The following is a 16,682-nucleotide window of genomic DNA, read 5'->3' on the forward strand; positions in this document are numbered from 1 at the left end:
TTGGGAAGGGTAAGTAGGAGTCAGCTCAATTGACTTGCTTTGTATGTAAGCCAGGGACGGTGTTGGTGACTCTGCCTGGGAGAGTGAATGGATAGATTACTGAATGCAAGCACTACCTTCAGCCCTGATTTGAGCCTTTTATGAATTGGTCAGGGACTACCATCCATTGGTCACTTGGGTACAATAGAGCTGATGTCCTGGAATTCCCAACCCTTGGCTCCCCTCTCAACTTCTGATCTTCCCAGTCAAGGACAAGGAAGTATCTTCTATACCCAGTATGGCTATCAGGCCTCGAATGGGGTTGAGGTCTAACCTCCTCCACTCCTCCCTCTGAGGGTCTCCCAGGTTACCCATGAACACTGCTCCTGGAGCCAGGGGACTTCCAACAATCTCCTGGCATTGGCCCAGTTCTTTCTTTTCCATTCTAGTCCTCAACCACCAACACTGTTTATCTCTGCCCTTTCCCATGATACCAGACTCCTCAGCTTGGAGCAGGAGGAACGAAGCCACCTTCTCTAGCTAAGGGCACATCACTGTGAGTCTCCTGGCAAAATTGCCAGGTCCTGATGAGACAATATTTGTATTGACACACCTTTTCCCAGCCCCACCTACCCCTCCCCATCTCACTCTGGGCCCAGGAACACAAGTCTATGCCTGTTACACATTCTTAATAATCTCTCACCACAGACTACCAGGGCGGGGGAGTGGGGTGGTGGAGGGGGCGAGGGGGAGGGAGAGCATGGCAAGAATAAAATATGAACAAGGAGCAAGAAGACTCTGTTCCCTTAAAGCAGAAAATCTCCTATGTTTTTATTACAATGCATCAGAATCAGATTCCCAGGCCCCCTTCCTAGGGCATCTTATTGAGGTCTGGGATGGGGGCCTGGAATTGGTCATGATAACAGCCACACCAGGCAACTCTGATGCAGATCGCTTGTTGAGAAATTCTGCCGAGATTGCTAGCTAATTTTTATTAGTCCTGTCACCAGGGGGTTCCTTTGGATTCTGCCACTAGAAACTCAAGTTTCTCTGTATAGCTGAAATAGAGCAAGATTCAAAAATTGCCCCATTTTACAGTCCTATAGTATTAACAACAACAACAACAACAAAAAGGAACGTGTTCATTTTAACTACTGCTTCTGTGAGGGAAACCTGAAACCAAGGGCACAGGGCAGTGCTGATAAAAGCTCTATCATCATCAAGGCTGAGGTTTAAGAAGGGACCCAGACAGTGTTGAACCGGGGACATTGTCTAGGGCTTCAGGGATGTGGAGGACAGAGAGGAGTGGGGTGGAAGAGGAGAGGGGGCAGGGAAACTTGGCCAGCCAAGGCTAGGTTTAGATTCTGAAGAAAAACAAAAAACACAGGTTTTAAGGACCCTTGACCCTTCTTCCTAGTACCTGAGTGATATTCTTTTCTCTTGAATTTCAGGGATGTTGAGCGTCATCTTTTTGGAAAGGTTCTAAGCACTCAGAAAGACATAGCTCAGCCTGGTGGTCAGGCTGTGTTTAAGGTGTGCTTCCTTCTACGTCCCTGCTCTTGGAACCTGCAACCCCAGGAAGAAATAGAGTCAGGAATGGGTACTATAGGGTCAGAGGTAGTTCCTCCAACATCCTCCTGTCTCCCCATCCCTGCTGTTTTCCCTGGTTCAGCCACACTTGGTGTAGTTTGAGTGGGGAAGATCAGCAGAATGAGATCTCAGTGGTCTTAAGGGAAATGAGGCCAAGTCTAAAAGAATCAGGCTTTGAGCAAATAAGGTTTCAACATTTTACCCATAAGCTTCCAGGTGCTAATAAGATTTCTGCACCCAAATAGCAAATCTAGCCCTCCACTGTAGTGACTTTTCTTCCCATCTCCCTTTTTCCATTTCTAGAACCTGGAAAACCTTTTGCAAAGCTTACTGGAGAAGTTCTCTTAGGTCAAATTGGCAGCTCAGCTCCTCATTTGCAAGAAAATCTATCTCATCTCTCTTTTCGGGAGCTCTCTCCAATGAGCCCATTCTCTTCAGTGCTTAGGTCGTTTGTTATTATTATTATTATTGTCATTGTTATTGCTTTACTGAGGTGCCATTGATATAGAAAAAACTGTACAGTTTGATGAGTCTTGATATATGTGTTCACAGGTGAAACCGTAACCACAATTAAGATATTGAACATATCCATCACTGCCAAAACTCTCCTTGCGCCCCTCAGAAATCTTTCCTTCTTCCATCCCTGTCCCTGGGGCAACCCCTGGTCTGCTTTCTCTCACTGTATAGATCAGTTTGCACTTTTTCGGAGTTGCATATAAATTTAATAATTCAATATGTACTCCTTTTGGTCCGGCTCTTAACTTGGCATCATTATCTTGAGATTCATCCATGTTGTTGCTTGTATAAGTAGTTCACTCCTTTTTCTTTCTGAGGAGTATTTCACTCTATGACTATAGCACGATTTGCCCACCTTCTCACCTGTGGATGGACATTGGGGTTGGTTCCCTTTGGGGCTATTATAAATGAAGCTGCTGTGAACATCTGAGTACAAGTCTTTGGGTGGATGTGTCCCCATTTACTCCAAAGTCCCCCATTCTGGCTCCTTTTCCCACCGTGTCCCCATTTACTCACCTCCCTTTGCTATAAACAATAATCACCCATCTTCCCCCAGGCTCACACAGTCAGGGCCCAGCCTCCTAAAGATCTGCTTCATTGAATTTTTCCTCACGTAAACAGAGCCAGCCCCTTCATCATTTTTATTGCCCTATTTCAAACTCCCTCCCACTTGTTTATACCTTCCTGGTAATGAGACATCTAAGGCTAAGCAAGGTATGCTGTTATTTATTCAGCTTGGCAAAGGTAAGCTAAGGCAAATGAGTCCTTGGTGATACTTTTCTGATGGGCTACATACTGATGAGGCACTTCGACCTCAAACAGAGGAAGGGGCTAAGCTCAAATGGTGTGGGCGGCTGCCCTGGGACACTCGTCCTGAGGGGTTATCTGTCCACGTTATCACTATCTCCTGTGGGCTCTTCCCTGGATGGGTTTTCTGGAACACAGGCCCCACTCACTCACTCGTCAAAAACCTTATCCTACTGAATTCCCACCTCTCAGTTCTGAGGTTTTTTTTTTTTTTTTTAAGATTTATTTATTTGAGAGAGAGCAGGTGTGCGCGTGCGCACAAGCCGGGCGGGGGTGGGGGGTGGATAAGCGGAGGGAGAGGGAGAAGCAGACTCCTGGCTGAGCAAAGAGCCCAATGCGGCTTGATTCCAGGACCCTGGGATCATGACCTGAGCCGAAGGCAGATGCTTAACCAACTGAGCCACCCAGGCACCCCAGTTCTGAGGTAATGTTGTAACTACAACTTTTCTCTCTCTTCTTTGGGCCCAGGGAGCCTGGAACTGCAGAACAGCCTGAGAGTGGAAAGGGCAGCTGAGGCTCTGTGTTCTCAACGGTGATAAACTGACACTTGCCTGCCTGCGTATATGTCGGGGTTGGGGTGAGGAGAGATGCCTTTACGTATTTTAGAAAATTATCCTTAACAGTTATCCTTTCCAGACAGACAATAACAAGTGTTGGTGAGAATATGGAAAAACTGGAGCCCTCATGCCTTGCTGGTGGACATGTAAAAAGGTACCACTTTGGGAAACAGTTTAGCTGTTTCTTATAAAGCTAAACATACACTCGCCATAGGACCCAGCAATTCCATTCCTGGGTATGTACCCAGGAGAAATGAAAACACGTTCGTACAAGGGTATGAATATAAATGTTCACAGCAGCATTATTCATAATAGCCCTAAAGTGGAAAAGATCCAAATGTCTATTCAACCAGTGGATGGATAAACAAGATGTGGTATATCCAAACAATGAAATACCATTCTTCAACAAGGAACAAAATACAGACGTGTGCTTCAACATAGATAAACCTCAAAACATTATGATTAAAAAGTTTGGTGCACACTGTATGATTGCATTTTTATGAAATGTCCAGAAAAAGCAAATCTACAGAGACAGCAGATTAGTAGAGGCTGGGGTAAGGGTAGGTATTGACTGCGAATCAGCTTGCTATTTTGAAGATGGTGGAAATGTCCTAAAACTGATTGTGATGTTTGAACAACTGTAAATTTACTAAAAGTCATTGAGTTGTACAAATGGATGCATTTCATGGTATATAAATTATACCTCAATAATGCTATTTTTAAATCCCTTGCACTTCAATAAATCTAGATTTTAAAAACCTTTTCCTTCCTGGTCTTTGAGTGCCCATTCTCCAGGTGGGCTATGTAATGTTAATTCTACCCTACAGACCTGTCCTCCATCTTTGAGGGTGAACCTCTTGGGCCCTCTCTCCTGCTAGCTGCCCTGGCCTGTGCTCTGAACAGACCCTCTGCTCAGAGGACATAGCTCTCTAAGATTGTGGTGCTGATTTGCAAGCTGGAGGGTGAAGAGCTGGCCCTACAGTAGTGGGGGGTGGAGGTCCTCCTGACTCTTACTTAGGGATTCATTTTGAAGGAAAGGACTTTAAAAATCTGGGGAGGCAAATAGATGGAAACGAGTCTATCCCGAAGTGTCTTTTTCAATCCCTGTGACCCAGATAAATCAGTCTGCCCACCTGGGTTAGAGTGCCTCCTCACTTCCCAAGCAAATCCAGAAGTCGAGTTTCCACACAAACAGTAATGGGTACCCTTCTCAGAGAAAATGATTTCAGCCTTTTCTAAAACTCATTTCTCCTCAGAACCAACTTCTCACCCCAGAACCTTTTCAGAGCCAATAACCAGACTCCTGAGAACCAAACTGTTCTTCCTTTATTCAACAAATGAATGGAAAATCTATTGTGGGTGAGTTGGTCCAGGGGATTTGGAGGGGGTCTGAGAGAAAGAAAGAAAAATCCTCCCAGCCTTCCAATCACCTTTAAATTTATTTTTTTAAAATTTTTATTTATTTATTTATCTTAGAGAGAGTGGGGGGGGGGGCAGACAAGCAGACTCTATGTGGGGCTCCATGCAGGGCTCGATCTCATGACCCTGAGATCATGACTTGAGCCAAAATCAAGAGTCACATGCTTAACTGAGCCACCCAGGTGCCCCAACTCAGAATCTCTCTAGAGCCAACTATGAGTTTCCTCAAACTGGCTTCTCAGAGACAGTGAATCTCCTCTGGCAGCCTTATCACAACCAATTTTCAGTCATCTCAATGCCAACATCTCCAGCTGTCTTCTCAGAACCACCTATTTAGTACTCTCAGGTCCACTTGACTTGTAAACCTTCTCAAATCAGTGATGAGGCAGTGATGAGGCCAGGAGTAACTTGGGAGTATTCCTAACCTCTCCCGCCGAACAGGCAGCCTGTAAACTGTGTCCTTTAAAAAGGGGGTAATTAAGAGGGTGCCTGGCTGGCTCAGTCGGTAGGGCATGCTGCTCCTGATCTCAGGGTTGTGAGTTTGAGCACTACATTGAATGTAGAGATCATTTAAAAATAAAAACTTTACTTATTTTATCTTTTATTTTTTAAAAAGATTTTATTTATTCACTTGAGAGAGAGAGACAGAGAGAGAGAGCATGAGCAGGGGAGAGAGGGAGAAGCAGAGGGGAAGGAAACTGAGCCGGGAGCCAGACATGGGGCTCGATCCCAGCACCCTGGGATCACGACCTGAGCTTAAGGTAGATGCTTAACCATCTGAGCCACCCAGATGCCGCAAAAATAAAATCTTTAAAGAAAATGTAAAGAAAAAAGAAAAGGAAATCATTCTATTTATGAAAGTAAAAGGAAAAATAAGACCAAGCAAATAATTATTTTCTAGAATCTGGCATGATGTGGGGGTCTTCATGAAGGTTCCCTGATTGAGTATTCTTTCCCCCTGCAGGGATCTGCCCCTTCAGTTGTAAGGTGTTAAAGAAGAGTGCTTAAGAATAAAGAAAGATTTTCTAGAGACTCAGGGTTCTAGGTTCTCTGCTGTGTGGACACAAATTGCCTGTTTCCTTGTGGGTGGGTCATCTTTTGGGGGCTAGCAGGATAGAAGCACTGGAGAACTGCTGCTGGCTTCTAAATTTGAGGGCTGTAGGTTTTTCTAAATATCAGGAAGGGTTGTTATTTTATTAACTTGCTGAGCTCCCTCAACAATGTCTTGGAGAACTCTTGAAATCTTGACCCATCATTGAACTATCTCTATCCCCATTTCTAATATACAATTCATGCATGCCACTAGGCTCCAAGCCTTTCTCTTAAATTTCTTTCTTCTGCTTACTGCTGAGTTGATATTAACCAGGTGGTCTTATTGGTTATTCTTAGATCAGACTGTTTGCTTTATGGAGTCCCCACTTACTAGGCACATAAAAGGAAGAGCACAAGTCTAGGTAACTTTCTTGGGGACCACACTCAGAACTGGGCCATCCAAAGTCTATGCTGTTGCTTCAGTTCCAGTCTGTTATCCAAAAAGCATTTATACAATACCTTCTTTATGTTAGACCCTGAGTGTGCACAGATAAACAAGACAGAGTCTGGGGCAGCACAGAATTGGGTGTGGGGGAGATTTGGACATAAATAAGTACCTTACAGTGTGATATATTAGAGCTGCATATGGAATAGGGGAATGACTAATTCTGTCCAGGAGAAGGAGATGTAGGAAAAGGGTGTGGAAGAAAGATTGGGAGTTCACAGAAGGATTTACAGGCAAGGATTTAAAGGCAAGGAGGTGTGTTCAGAAACCAATGAGTTAATGGTAGTGTGGCCAGGAAGCAAGGAGAGGAGGGGCAGGGAATACGGCTGGAAAGGCAGGTCCGGGCCAGATTTGGAAGCCTGTACTTTTCCTAGAGGCAACAAGGACTCAAGTGTTGTTAGAGGGAAGACCAACAACTTAGTATGACAGTGTTTCTGGGGTGTTTGAAAGGCCGTACTACTTCCTGCCTCCCTGGGAGGGTCCTCGTGCCCTTGCTCCACTTGCAATTTAGTTATTGCCATAATAACAGTAATGATAACAATAATTTGGGCTGGGCATCTGAGATTCTATACACGCTCTTTAATTTCGGCTTGTAATAAAGTATGAGTCATCTCAAGCCCAACTATTCGATTTTAGCCCATTTTCCTTCCAGTAAGTTAGAACTTGTAAATATGCTCCAATTTAATGGGCAATCAAAGCCTTATATATATCTTTTAAGATTTTATTTTTTCAAGTAATCTTTACACCCAGTGTGGGGCTCGAACCCACGACCCTGAGATCAAGAAGTGCACACTCTCCCAACTGAGCCAGCCAGGTGCCACATATAGCTCATATTTTCTGTGTAAGTTTTAAAACATTCACAAAAGGAAGAGAGAATAATGTAATAAACCTCTTTGTATCTATCAAGTAGTTCAACAACTGCCAATTCACAGGCTGTCTGGTGTTGTCTATACCACCCTCCTCTGCCACCACACACTGGATTGATTTGAAGAAATCCCAGGCATTATATAATTTTATGTGTAAATACTTCAATATATATCTTTATGAGTATTTTTTAAGGTCTTTTGATTAAAGCAGGGCCTTAGAAAAACCACGCTTTGCATTTGGTTTATATATCTCTTAAGGTTCTTTTCGTCTATAATAGTTCCCCTTGGCCTTTATTTAAGAAATCAGGTTATTTGTGCTGAAGAATTCCCTACTTTTGGAATTTGACAAATTGCACTCTTTTTTCCACCCCCCACTGTAAGGTTGTTTAATATGTCCTTCTATCCCATGAAGTTCCTATAAACTGGGTGTTATACCTAAAGGCTTGATTACATTCAGGTTCATTTTTTAAGAGATGCTATTTACTTGCTGTTGTAACATTACGAGGTACATCTTTTTTGGTTGTCTAATTTTCTAGATATATTTTAAAAATTGAAATACATATAACGTAAAATTCTTCACTTTAAAGTGTACAATTCAGTGGTTGTTTTTTTTTTTTTAAAGATTTTATTTATTTATTTGACAGAGATAGAGACAGCCAGCGAGAGACGGAACACAAGCAGGGGGAGTGGGAGAGGAAGAAGCAGGCTCATAGCAGAGGAGCCTGATGTGGGGCTCGATCCCATAATGCCGGGATCACGCCCTGAGCCGAAGGCAGACGCTTAAGGACTGAGCCACCCAGGCGCCCCAACAATTCAGTGGTTTTTCATATATTCACAATGTTGTACCACCATGGCTACTCTCTAATTCCAGAACATGACCATCACCCCCAAAAGAAATCTCATAACTGTTAGCAGTCACTCCTCATCCCAGCTCCCCACTCCACCACCTGGCAACCACTAATCTCCTTTCTCTTTTTGTGGATTTGCCTGTTCTGGACATTTCATAGAAATGGAATCGTACACTATGTAGCCTTCTTTATCTGGCTCTGTTCACTTAGCATAATGCTTGTTAGGTTCATCCATGTTACGGTACGTATCAGTACTTCATTCTATTTTGAGGCTGGATGCTATTCCGTTGTATGGACGTACCACTTTTTTGTTTACCCATTCAACAGTTAATGGTCATTTAGATTGTTCCACTTTTGACCATTACAAATAACGCTGCTGCTATGAACATTATGTATAGATTTCTATGTGAACATGTTTTCACTTCTCTTGAGTGGGCTCTTTTTGTGATGTTAGAATTAATTGGTGGGTTCAAGTATTAATGGGATTAGAAAGTTCCTTCAGTCTTTAAGGACTGAATAGATAGAATCCCTGATGATTGATGATCCTTGTCTAAACCCATTATCTCATAGAGGTTACAAAATGGTGATTTTATAATTCTGTCATTCCATTTCATTTATTAGCCAGAATCTAACAACAAAGAATTGAGACTAAATGACATTTGTTAAGGGGTGCCTGGCTGGCTCAGTCACTAGAGCACGTGACTCTTGATCTCAGGATTATATAAGTTCAAGCCCAACGTTGGGGTAGAGTTTACTTAATCAAAAAAAAAAAAAACTTGTTAAAAAAAAGGGCAAGATAAATACTTGCCTTTTTTCTTCCTTTTATCAAACAATGATATTTTGTACTTTCCTATATGGAACCCTAATAAATTCTGGGTCCCTACATGGTCAAGGCTCTAGGTGGAGTTATAATTATAATCCTGCAGCCAGAAAACAAAAAATTTATTCCAATCTCTACTTGAGGAATTATAGGGGATCCATTTAATGCCCCATAGTGATACTTCGTAAAATTCCTCCTACTTCTCCTTTTCCAACATCTTTCCCTTCCCCTTCCTTGTTCTTTATCATATAGATCAGTTTAGCCTCTCTCCCCGAAATTTTCCCTCTCCCAGCCTCTCAGGCTCTACATCTCATTCTTTCTCTCTAACCAGCAGCACCTCCCTCCCCCTTCCCCAGCATTTCTGATTCTACATGAAAAAAGATCCAGGAATTGGGCTGGCAACGACCAAACTCTTTTGAAACTGGAAAGTGGTATTGGATTCTAAGCTGGAAAACTTTTAATGGATAGGTAAAAGGAGAGAAAAAATGGAGGAACACTCACACTAATAAATCTTATTATCATCACATGTACTTCCTGCAACGAATATGCATAAAAATACATGAATGGAATAGAAAATACATAGCATGTTTTAAACATAAAAGAGATGGTAGGGAATTTTTTAGAAAGAAAGGAGCATTATCCTCTTTCACTTTCCAGTTCCCCTTTCTCTCTACATAGACTGCTGCATCCTTGACTTGCTATTCCAGGGAAAGTGAAGTGGAACCGTTCCTCTGACTCAGGACTCCAAGTGTTTCCCACCCCCACAGCCCTGCAGCAGGGGTGGGAGTGGTGGAGTCTGCTCCTGTAACAAGGCAGAGGAGCCTCTGGGAGAGGCCACAGGGAGTCTTGCCACTCTGTGGTCTCCCAGATTGATCGCTGGGTTCTTCAGCCTCTTCTCCAAAAAGTACCTCCCTTGGGCATTACAGAGACCTCCTGAGGGCTGTTCGATTTATACATTTTTTCTTCTCTTAGGGAAATGTCAAGGCATGGGGGGGGGGGGCGGTAGTGAAGCCTTCGCAAGGTTTCCTCTTGCCTTGGGAATCTGGATTGGAGACGACCAGAGCCCCAAGACACAGGCCCATGTGACCCGGGCCCATCTGTCGAACCCCTAGAAATAGTCTGGTGGCAAGTCTGAACTAAAGCGAGTGAACACTCCTGGCCAGGTTCTCGCCTGTGTGGTGAGCGCTACAGAAATGTAGGTGTGGGCAGATTTTTGTGGTCTCAGCCTATGCGAGCAGGAGCCCCTGAAGACATGGAGAAGCCATGGTGGCAGCAAGGCCAAGTAGTCAAGCCCAGGTGTTCTAGAGCCACAGAATCAAATTCTAATCCTTCACTCTGCCACTTACGTTATTTAGTGATCACAGACAAGTTCCCTACGTGGTGAGCCTCAGGTTTCATGGGCATAATGGTTCCATCTCATTGGTGGGTGGTGAGGATTATAATGAGATAATGTCTACAGAGTGCCTGGCCCACTCCCATTAACTGGGAGCTCTTGTTATTGAGGAGCTCACAAACTTCAGTTTCTTTATCTCTAAAACAGGGATAACAGTAGGATCTACCTGAGGGAAGCGATTCAATAAGATAATAAATGAAGCATGGTTGACACAATAGTTATACATAAATATTAACCATTAATACCATTAATACTTCCTTTGTTTTGCCTGAGGTCACTACCTGCCAGTGCCCTTCTCCTACTGCTTTCTTCCTCACCCTGTTCCAGTTGCCAGGACTCTTCTCATCTTTTTGGACAGAAGACTTGCAGAAAGAAAAATGATCCAGGAGTCTCTCTCCCTCCTGAAACCTGCCTCTCCTCCCCTCCCACCACAGTCAAATCCAGGGCTTTTCTACTAATGTCTCTCCTGGGCAAAGCTCTTGCCCAAGGGTTCATTTTAGAGACTTCTATAATCTCAAGAGGATCAGTATTAATCTTCCCCACCTACAAGATGAGTGACATCTTGAAGCCCAGTGTTTCCCAGCCGGGGAAAGAAATGGAAGTTTCCTTTTTTTCTCCGTGTCTCTCTCCCCCTCCTTTTTGCGGGGGAGCTGAATGTGCTCACTCTGGAGGGACCGAGGGAAGCCGGGGCTGGCTCTAATGCAATTTTGCCTAGACGAAGCTGGCAGCTGGGAACCACTTTCCCTCAGCTTGCCCTCTGCCGGGGAAACTCCATGACGGAGACAAGGCAGCTGGCATGGGGAAGCCTCAAGTTGGAGGACGCTGCTGCTGCTGCAGCTGCATTGTCGCACAGAGCCATACAGGACCCCGCGGCCATGGAGACTGTTGCCAATGCCCATTTTGTTCCTCCTACAAGGGCAGTGGCTTGGGACCCAGGCAGGGAAGGATTTCTTTCTCAGTAGCAAGATTGCAAATACAAAGGAACACAAGCCCTAGTATAAAGAGTGTGAGATTGGTAATCTGAAGATCTGGGTTCAAGTCCCGATGCCACCACTCCATGACCGTGTGATTTTTGGTGAAGTTGCATGAGATCTTTGCCCAAATTTTAAAATGAGTATCCTAATACCTCTCTCATAGGAACTTGGGGAGAATCAGTTGAAATAATGTATGGGAAACTATGACACAATATATGGTTAATAAATATTCATGTATTCCACAGAGGGATTGAGGAGAAAGGAAATCACTAGATTCTGGAGGCTTTATGGTTTATCAGCTTATTCTACAGAATTAAGCACTGGGCGTCATGCCATTTGTTGGGTGCCTGGTTTTAGTGAAGATACGTGTTTATCATTCACCACGAGATCTGGAGAGGTTCCCTAAATATTCTGGGCCTCAGAACTGGTTTCTCTGGGCCGTGGAGGATCAACACATAGGGCAGAAGGAACCTGTTCCTCAGAGATCCAATCAGCCTCTCCCTTAAGCCCTCTGCTGCCCTCCATGAACCAGACCTTCTTTTGTGCCACCAGCACCATGTCCCCATTCTGGGGGAAGCCAGAATGACACAGCTACGTGTCACCCAATGATTTACGGTGAAGGGAAGCAGCTATGTCCCTGCTGGAACTGAAAAACATCCTTGAGGGCTGCAACTTTTATAGGAAAGGTTACCATGCCAACGACAGCCTCCTTGCCCAACAAGGATGAAAGGAAACAAGGCCGTGGGTGACACACATCTATTGTGTGTGTCCACAAACTTGCCTGGAACCTCTTAGGGGCTGCTAACTGCAGCTCAGCAGGATGGGGCTTGGACTGAGAGACAGCAAGATTCAGGTTGGATTTAAATGGGACTCCAGGACAGGCAGAGCTGATGAGGGCAGGGCAGGGACAATAAGGGAGGATTGGGAAATATATTTCTGAGATTGATACCCATCTCTTGTTGAAATGTGTGGGTGTGGTACTGACAGCAGGCATAGGAGGGGATGGTGTCCTAGATACCAGATTCTGGCTGTGATGGGAACTTCAACTTCCTATAAGTTCTTTTTGCCCTTGCCAGATGGTCCAGGTCACCAATGCTCCGGGGTAGGTAGAGTAGAGCAGCAGCAGGGAGGACAGGTCATTTGGATGGTGGCTGAACTGAGAAAAGGGAACCCTGGGCCACACACACACACACACACACACACACACACACACACTCCCCTCTGGTAAAGGTATCAAGTCTTGGCAATAAGGCCCCAGAGATGCCAAAGAACGGACAGAAGAAAGGCCAGCTAGCTACTCAAGCCCTTCATATTTTCTTCTCCCACCTCCCTGCTGGGAAAGTGCACAGAGGAAGTGACATTAATTAAGCATCTACTCCATGTCAGGCACTTTACACACACAGAGAGACTCCATTTGCTTATCAATACAACTTCACAAATCAGGAATTATTACCTCAATTTCACCTATGAGGAAATTAAGATTCAGGGAAGGTAACTACCTTCCCAGCATCGACCAGTTGGTTAAGCGGAGAAGCTGGGATTGGAACCCTGTGTAAACCTCACAGACTCGAAGGGAAAACCAGACCTTAAAGTTGCCCTATTTTCTTCTGGAAAGATCTTTTCTGAAGCCGTCACCTCCAAGACAGCCCTTCATCCAGGTCCCCAAGAGTTGGCTGGGGAGAGGCTTAAGGGACACAGGCAACAGGTGACTGAAAAAACCGCCCCCGCCCCTTTCAATTGTTAGGGTGACAGAACTGCCGACGAGGGCCGTGCTCCCTGGAGGAGGTGCTTAACGGGAATCCTCTCATTTTCGAAGAGGAAACGGAGGCTCAGAGACGAAGCCGCTTTACTCAAGGTCACAGAGCGAGTGCACGGCGGAACTGGAAATCCAACTCAGCTCCGCCAGGCGTCTAAGCCAGGCTGGATCCCCCGCCGCGCCGGCCGCCGGGAGCTCCCTGCAGCCCCCCCATTCCTGCCCACCCCCGCCCGAAGAGCGGCTGGAGGAGGAGGGGACCGCAGGGGGCGCGGGCCGCGGCCTGGGAGGGGCCCGGCGGCCAGGCGCGCGGTGGGGGTGGTGCGGCGCGGCGCCGGAAGCGGCCTCCATTCTGGGCGCACTGCCCGCCCCCGGCCCGCCCCCGCCCGCCCCTCGCCATGTTTGGCGCTTCCTCCCCGGGCCCTACAAGGCGCTTCCTCCCTGTTCGAGGCCCAAACAAGGCGCTTCCTTCCCGGCGCGGCTGGCAGACGGCCCGCGGGCGGCTGTGGGCGGGAGCCAGCGGCCAGGGGACCCGCTGCCAAGGAGGGGGCGGCCGGCGGCGCTGGGAACGCGCGGCCTGGCCTCCTCGCGGCCGGGCCTGGCTGAGGTAAACGCGGACAGGCGGACTTGGGAGTCTGCATGTAGGCAGCGTGCCTTCCTCCGTCCCCAGAAGGGCTGAGGTTCCCACCAGTCCTACCGGTTTCATTTTTTGCCCCCCTGTACACCCCCATTTCTGAACACAGCACACCTTGCTGGAGAGCCCTCCGCGGCCCCCAGCCCAGGGCCTGAAGCCCAAACTCCTAACCCTGGTGTGAAGGCCAGTTCCGCTTGTTGTTGCAAGCGGCTGTTTGGTATTTGTCCTTTCCTCCCTCCTTGCTGTTTGTTGCGTCTTCCTGCCTTTACTCGAGCTGTCGTCGGCTCTGCCTGGAATGCCCTTCCCACACCATTCTCGTAGAACTCCTGCTCATCCTTTACTTGGTTGAGACATGTGGCCATCTGGAAATCCTTCCCACCCCCAACTGCTAGGCATGTCATGTGTAATGACACAGTATTGTACACCGTTTATTTATTGAGACTGCTATTTGATCTCACTCATCGTTGCATTCCTGGTGCCTAACTCAGTGAGAGTTGTATCTGGTGAGGAAAAAGACGGAAAGGACTCCGTTTTAGACCCCAGTGCCGTTTCACCATGGACAGGGGTCCCTGACTTTAGGTCTGGCCCCTAACACGCTGTGCTCCTTGCGGTGTGGAGTTTCATGAGCCCCAGAACTCTACATAAATAGTTTGACTCTTTAGGGAAGGTTGGAGGGATTGGGGGGGGGGGCAGAGCTGAGGCAGGTGTACACCTGCCGTGGGGCTGAGGTCTGGAGCAGTGCACACTGGGTGCCCTCACCACCCTGGATGGCCCCCACTGTTCAGCCTAACAACTCTGGTTTATCCACTACAGGAACCAGCAAGTCCTTACAGGCCCTCCCTGCAGCACCTTCAGGGACTTAAACCTGGCCCAGCCACGTGGTTATCCTGATCTGTCTACCTGGAGATGAGCAAAGGTCAGAGAGAGGTACCAGACCTCAGCAGACCAAACCAGCAGCAGCTCCTGAACCCCCACCCCCCAGCTCTTCCAGAAGTGCAACACATCATCAGCATACAGGCTTTCTGCTGGATCAACCGGTGAGCCCCTGATTGTTCTGCCTCAGGTGAGGCAGGGAAAGAAAAGCTCAGAGCTTGAGTCTGAGTCAGGGAATATGCCCCAGAAGGGGCTTCTAGTGCCAAGCAGCCTTTGGGCTTGATCCCTCACAGGCTTCCAGTTTCTTGGTTGTGCACATGGGTGTATATGAGTGCATGCACGTGTGTGCTCACGCTCACACACACACGCTTATGCTCGCTTATGCTTGCTTACTCACACACACACACTCTGAATAAGGCTAAACAATAATGAGCTTTGTTGGTCTCCCTGACACCAGGTAGGCTGAGTGCCTGTGAATTGGATGCATGGAGAGGAGATGATCTCTAAGGTCCAGGACTGAGGGTTTAGGAGTTAGATTTTTGGGAAAACAACAACAACAACAACAACAACCTGGGTTTCAGGGCCTGGTCTGCATACCGAGGGCCTTAGATGACTGTGGCCTTGTTTTCCCATCTAAGGCTGCAGGCCCCCAGCAGCCGCCTCTTCCCAGCCACTGTCTAGGATTGTGGGTAATGTAGTCCAGAGGCCAGCTTCTCTGTGGTGCTGGTTCCTGCCCTCCCCTCCTCTCCTTCCCCCTGCCATCCACCACAGCCTTCAGCTCTAGGCTGAGGGCAGTACAGGGTGAGAAGGCGGAGCTTGCTCCTTGCAGGGCTGGGAGATCCCCTGCTGGAAACCAGCAAGCTATTTATAGCTGAGCCTAGCAGAGGGGGAAGGCCTGAGAGAAGCCAGGGAGCAGCCAGGGAGCTCCAGCAGCCATCTCTCCAGTTACAGAATTTACAGGAACCCCAGGCGTCTGTGGGGCAGGCCTTGTGTTCTATTCTGGGTGAAAGGGCTTTGAGCCTCAGAAAGCCCGATGAAGCAGTAGGGATCCTGGGCTGCTCCCTGCTTTGAGAGAGGTAGATTAACAGTGGCCCTAGGGCCTGGCTTTTGGGCCTCTCTTAGGTGCGAATATTTGGAACCTGGGAATTGATAAGCTGAGACTTTTTGCAGAAGAAGCCAGTGTGACACCAGTAAGATGGTTGCCTGGTATTTCTATGCATTTTTTGTTCTTGTTTTCCTCTGCTTGCTTTCTCAACCAAGTTATATTATCTTTAAGGACAGTAACTAAACCTCTTGTCAGTGGCACCAACCCCCTCTTCATGCTGTAACAAGTGATCTTGCCAAAAGGAAAACCAAACCCTCCCTTCCCAAGACTAGGTTGGGTGCAATTTTTAGTCCCGCCACCACCCAGTCCTTCTCCCAGTGTCCTGTGCCTTTCTCAACAAAACATCGAAGTTTTACTTGACTGGGTTCCTCACTAGATTGGGCACTCCTTGTTGACATGGATGGTGTCTATCTTGTTGGCTACAACAGGCCCCATTGCCTGGCATCATAAACAATTATTGAATGACTATGAATGAATGAATATGAACCTATGATAGCCAATACTGTTTGTAGAGGACTTGGTACATGCTTCACTCTCACATTTAATCACAGTGTTTTACAGGTTGGAAAACAGTTCCATCCATGTAAGCATCTTTCACCAAGATCTTGATAAGTGGTAGAGCTGTGATAGGAATTGGTGTCTGACTTCAGAGTAGTGCTGAACCATAGTAAGAGGCTGTCCTTATGCTGGCACCCAGTAGGTACATCTGGCTCCCAAACAGCAAGGTGGATGAGATGGTTAGATGAGGTGGGCAGACATGGTTGAACTGGCCTCACCCCATGACACAGCCAGTGCAGCCAGCCAGGAGAGCTGCCAGGGAATCCTCCTAAGAAACTTAATGAGAAAGACTTGTTCTGATCTGCCAGAGGCAGGAGCTGCTGGAGATGGCAGACAGGCTCTGGAGGCTGAGCAGTGGTGTTTGGGGGCTCCTCAGATGTTACCGGGGACCTCGTATTTCTGAATCCAATAGATTTTTTTAGTTCTCATCTTAGTTCAGTAATTTTCAGCAGC

At 46.8% G+C, this 16,682-nt stretch overlaps 1 long non-coding RNA gene across 1 annotated transcript in view; it reads left to right on the forward strand.

The window, feature by feature from the left end:
* Window positions 1–13,608: 13,608 nt before the first annotated feature.
* LOC123001520 (uncharacterized) overlaps window positions 13,609–16,682 on the forward strand; it is a 38,512-nt gene continuing 35,438 nt past the window's right edge. Inside the window, exons 1-2 of the long non-coding RNA XR_006410507.3 lie at window positions 13,609–13,666; window positions 14,507–14,730. This is a non-coding gene — a long non-coding RNA (uncharacterized LOC123001520). The remainder of the gene's footprint in view (window positions 13,667–14,506; window positions 14,731–16,682) is intronic.

This window comes from Ursus arctos, unplaced genomic scaffold (assembly GCF_023065955.2).
Source record: "Ursus arctos isolate Adak ecotype North America unplaced genomic scaffold, UrsArc2.0 scaffold_5, whole genome shotgun sequence".
NCBI lineage: Eukaryota > Metazoa > Chordata > Mammalia > Carnivora > Ursidae > Ursus > Ursus arctos.